The 5,472-nt window shown below is 39.7% G+C and overlaps 1 long non-coding RNA gene across 1 annotated transcript; it reads left to right on the top strand.

Annotated features, from left to right (window-relative positions):
* Positions 1-279: 279 nt before the first annotated feature.
* On the top strand, positions 280-5,080 carry LOC308195100. Its single transcript, XR_013951266.1, has 2 exons — positions 280-475; positions 3,061-5,080. It is a non-coding gene; the product is annotated as an uncharacterized lncRNA (long non-coding RNA).
* Positions 5,081-5,472: the final 392 nt, after the last annotated feature.

Below are 5,472 nucleotides of genomic sequence, written 5' to 3'. Positions count from 1 at the left end.
AACTTATACATGAGCTGGGTGCCTGAGTTCCCAGCACTGTCACTAGAGATCAAGGAAACAATTTAGTTGCTCTAACTAGTGTCTGGTGTGATTTAAGAAGCTCCAGGGTATGCTGTCTGGTCTTCAGCAGCTGCTTTAGAAGGGCACAGGTCTCCCGTTAATCCTACATCATAGTTATTAGCTTGCACAGATGTCTCATATTCAGGAGCCTCTCCAATTGCACTAAGCAACACCTATGAACCCAAATGGAGACGGAATGCCTTTCTCTGAGGCAAACCCTACCCTTGCTAAACAACCACAGGTGAACTTGTTTATGATGATTTGTGAACATAACAGCTCACAAACTTGGTTTTCACCTTTTTCTTGCTTCTAAACAGCCATCAGCTAATACCAATGACTGGGACCCAAAGAAGCGTATTATTTCGCAGAGACACGAGAAACCCTCTGCAATATGCTGGTTTAGAGATACGAAAAGGCAAGTTCCTGTTTTGCAGAGATACAGAGTTGGAGTGGAAAAGGGTAATCAGTTTCTAACAGGCAGGACTAGTTGAAAGATATTTCCTTGCTTTGGGCATGTAACCAGACATTTAGGACAGTTCTAGCTGGAATGAATAGAAATATTCTGTGTGATTTAGCACAGGAATGATTCTGGAGATGCCAGAGATATTGGTCTCATGAAGACGGATGTGTAAAGGTATCCAACTAAGTATGCATATGTGACAGTGGTTTTTGTTGTTTTGTTGTTGTTGTTTTTTTCTTTACTACCTTACAACACCATCTTCTTCACTCATGGATTTTCAAAGGCTTTATAAACAGAGATGATGTATTTCTATAAACTCAATAATACAGATAGTGTGGGGCCTAATTCCAAAGCCTGTTTCAGTCAGTGACTTTGTCCTTTACCTTTAGGACATTTGGATTATGGACAATAGGCAAGAGTTTTAAGTATAATGTCAGAAGAACCAAGGTCCCCAAATCTTCATGATCTCAATTAGAATTACCTAATTCCTCACTTTCTAAAATTCCTCTGAACACCTGTTCAGACATTATTAAAACACAAAAACCACCCTCGTCCTAAGTGACTTCTTTGATGTCATAGGGAGATCTGTGCGAGAAAATGAAGTGCTGCTAACTCTACAAAACCATTTCCTTTAACACATCCTCCTACCTCCTCCTACCCACTCCATGTGTCTGCTTCATCCATCTGTTTCATCTCATGAAATGCATGGATCATGAGCTCCCTGGAGCACATCCAATTTTCCTTGCCTCTAGAGTTGAACATTCACAATTTTCCATCCTGTAGACAAGCATAAATATTGTGTAGTGAGCAGTTTGCCTTGTTTCCAATTCCAGCATGTCATATTCTGAAAACTATCCATTATTCAGAGTGGTTCATGGGTTTATTTATCAATTAATACATGGTGTTATGATCTTTGACTTCCCCATTTTGTGCATTCTCAACACACAGTGCTATTGTAGATCCTGTGTTTTTTCTGCATAACTATTGAGTTACACGTTAATCTATCAATGAAATTGCATCTGCATGGTACTGAGGAACCAGCTACAGCACCTACGTTTAGATATCTGGAGGCTTTGGCAGTGGTGGGGCTTCTGAGCCTGAGTCTCCGAGTGCATCTTGGAGCTCAGAAGCTCTTGCAATGACATTCCTGCATGCCAAGTCCTACCCAAGGAGGACAGCGATGCAGGCTGCAATGTAGTTAATTTGCAATTGAAATGCGCCATTCAAACTCAAAGCGAGCATTTTGTGGATAAAGTTGATTCACTAGAGCATTCATAAAAAGCAAACATTAAAGATTGGAAATGGGCAAATTAATTTACTTTAAATATGAAGGTAAATGTGTGTGGAGTAGTTAGGCATTCACCCAGCCTGACTCAGTGTGTCATAACCTGCAAGAACGAAAAACATTCTTTTGACCTTCATGGAAGGAAAGCTATAGCCACTTCAATAGCTTTTACTAACACCAAAGTCTTGCTTTAAGGTGCAATTTTAAACTAAAGAAGCTCACCCTTATTGCGATTAGCCATTGTGGCAGTGTGAGGGTGTGTGCAAGTACATTGGTAATAAATTTTTAAGGCTGTTACCTTGGAATTTTATTTCTCTTGTTCATAACAGTTGATATTTGTGGCCGGGACATACACCCACTGATAGGCGTGAGAGAGCAGGACAGAGTCAGCTGAAAAAAACTGAATGTGGAGATTAATAATTGTGACTCTATTTTAGAAACACAGGGTCATAGAATGGTTTGGGTTGGAAAGGACCCTTAAAAATCATCCAATTCCAGCCCCCTGCCATGGGCAGGGTCACCTCCCACAAGCCCAGGCCGCCCAAAGCCCCATCCAGCCTGGCCTTGAACACTTTCAGGAATGGGGCATCCACAGCTTCTCTGGGCAGCCTGTTCCAGTGCTTCACCACCCTCAGAGTAAAGAATTTCTTCGTTATAGCTAATCTAAATCTCCCCTTTTTTAGTTTAAAGACATTCCTCCTTGTCCTGTCACTGCCCTCCCTGACAAATTGTCCCTCCCCACTTTCCTATAAGCCCCCTTTAGGTACCAGAGTAACCTTTAGGTACTGCTTTTCTTTTAAAAGAAAAACTTTAAAAGAAAAAAGAGGTTTTACTTAACCCAGGTCGATATCAGTGTAATGAACTGAAGCAGCTGTGGTTTCTTCTTAATTTTTTGGACTGCTTCTTTCCAGCTATATTTCTGTTTTCTTTCCTCCATGTTAAGAAAGTGACCAGATGAACTCACATTTTTCTAATCTAATTGATTCTGCAAGGAAAGCACCATGTTTGCAGCTGGAGGTAATGCAGAGGAAAACATTATCCTTTCTCCAGTCAATTCATGTCACCACAACCAAGAAGAGCTCCAATATGGAGTGTCAGCTGGGCCATTTCCAGCATTTGCAGTCAATATCTGTGCATGTTGGCATCTTCTGTTGTTTATTTGAGACCATCATAAAGTTCGGGTTGCTGTATAAAGATGTGTTATTAGAAAAGAATCCACAAAAGTTAATCTTATATTTCATTTCCGCAAACCCAGGAAAATGAAGAAAACGTCAGGGAGGATTTGGCAGGCATGTGGATCATGGGTCGTTCCAAATGTGATGATCAAGGTAGAAAATTGTGAAAGTTATTCAAGCAAAGCTCAGATGAGCATAGGCTTTGCTATTCAAAGCCAGCTTCTCATCAGAATAGGAGCCATTTAGAGAACGTTGAGACTGTTCTTTGTCTTTCTGTGTTAATTTGTAACTATCTTTTTTCTGGATCTCCGTGTACCACCCACTGAAATCGCACTCACAGTAATTGATAAAGAAAACATCCCGGAGCACCTAGCCTTTTTACTCTTATCATTGATGAATATCTACTTGTGACTCAAGAACACTTACTTTGCCAGACATTCAATTAAAATGGAATAAGCGATCACAGTGATGTGGGTAAATACTTAGACAAATGAGGAATTCACCATGAACTACACAAATGTGATGTTTGCCAAAGAGCAATCACTAGAAACCTAAACATAAGAAAAGCACAGTGGAATGTAAATGCTTAAAAAAGAAAAGAAACAGGTGCTTCTTTTTAGATCTTGAACCTGAAGGTCATATTCTCATAACAAATTTCTGTTAACATCAGAAATAAGATCATGATTTACTTGATTCAGTACCTCTCTTCACATGCAAGTAAACAGAATTCATCTTCATGTTTTACTTTATCTCTGCATGTTTCCAAATGTCTCTCTTCAGGAAATCCTGCATCTTGACCTAATAAAAGGCTAAAAGATGAACTGGAAAAAAAAAAAAAAAAAAAAAAAAGAAAAGTCCAGTCATCTTATTTACATGGAATCCATCACATTGCTATCTGAAGGACCTGGGAAAGCAGAAACTTGGGGGAAACATCTATTTGACTAATTTATGGTGACCTGGTCCAACCATTGTGAGAGATGTATTGAATTAGACACCATCCATGCTTGTGGTTTCTTATGACTATGAAAACAGCAAGCAACAGGAGCTTGTACTCTGGAAGATAACTGCGCTTCAATAACTTCAACAAAGGATGTTGAAGATATTGAGAAGATGTGTGGTGGGAAAGACAAATCATAGATGAATCTACTGCTAAAGGAGGCTTCTTGGGATCAAATGTCCTAAGACATGTTTGTCATTAGCTGCAGTTTGATTATCCAAGAAAAGGTAACAGTGATGTATAAACAAATAACATAAGAAATGAAAATCAAAAGTCCCAGGGGGCCCCAAATGCCCAGACAATGCCTTGGGGAGCAGACCATGCTGGCAGAATAATGAATATCTGCAGTGATTTCTGGATAACACTCATTAAGAGTCTTTATGTAAGGGAGCAGAAGGATCTTATTGATCCTAAATTTCATAAATCTGATGAAATTTCTTAAAGCCACCAAGTCTTTGGCTTGTTAGCCATGGGCCTTTCCAGAGTATGTACAACATGTCTAAAATGTCTAGAAAATAAACTAAGTATTTGCTAAAATTTCCACCCACAGAAGAGGATGGTCTGCTCTCTTCTACCTCTCAGCTCCGTTGGTTTCAGGCCAGGAAATACATCACCGGGGATCTCAACAGTGACCTCTTTTCAGAGTGTGGGGGATTTATATTCTGCCATATAAAATCCCCCCCTTGTGCTGCAATTTACAGCCCTTTTCTGTCCTCTGAACGTTAACCTTTTGTTTACACCCATTAACCCAATTTACTGCCTGTATTATATATGTGTGTCTCACGGCATGTGCAAAGAATCAAGCATTTCTATGTGGTGCTTTGTTACATTTATCTCTTGGCCACTTCTCTTGGCAGAGAAGGATCCAAGGCATTTCCCTGATGCTTTTCAGATTGCAGCTCCGTGAAGTGTGCTCTGTAACACACCTGCACATCTCAGGATATATTATTGTGGGAGCAGGTGAGAGAAAGATGCCCGTAGATAATGACAAAAAAAAAAAAAAAAAAAAAAGGTTGTATAAGGTTGTATTATGGAAAATGTTCCCATGCTGATGTTAAATATAGGTTTTCTATTCTTCCCGAGGCTTGAGTTTTGTCAGGAACTCATCATGTCTACTGTAGTGAGTCCAAGAGAGGTTGGAAAGCTGACAGTGGTATGGAAATTGAGTTTATAATAAATTGGGGACCATGAACTGTCCCAGATTCTGGAACAAAGAAATAGGATTAAAAGTTCAAATAAAGTCTGTGGGAAGATTAAACAGATTGAGTTTAGTTAGAAAATGGAAAAGGGGCACTGGTATGGCAACTTATCAAAGATAGTAATATAGAAGGTGAAGACCAGTCATTTTGTATGGCCTCTCGTGTAATCCAGCGCAAGATGAAACCCCACTGATGTGCAACAGCAAGGACTTTTGTAGGATAACAGGCAAAACCCCTTAACAGGCTGCACAGTCCAACTACTCCTTTCTGAATAGGTTGTTAAGAATAGATCAGAC

Source organism: Anser brachyrhynchus, assembly GCF_964034855.1.
Source record: "Anser brachyrhynchus genome assembly, chromosome: 4".
In the NCBI taxonomy this organism is placed as follows: Eukaryota; Metazoa; Chordata; class Aves; order Anseriformes; family Anatidae; genus Anser; species Anser brachyrhynchus.
The sequence above is the reverse complement of the archived record's forward strand: the minus strand, read 5'-3'. Positions and strand labels throughout refer to the sequence as shown.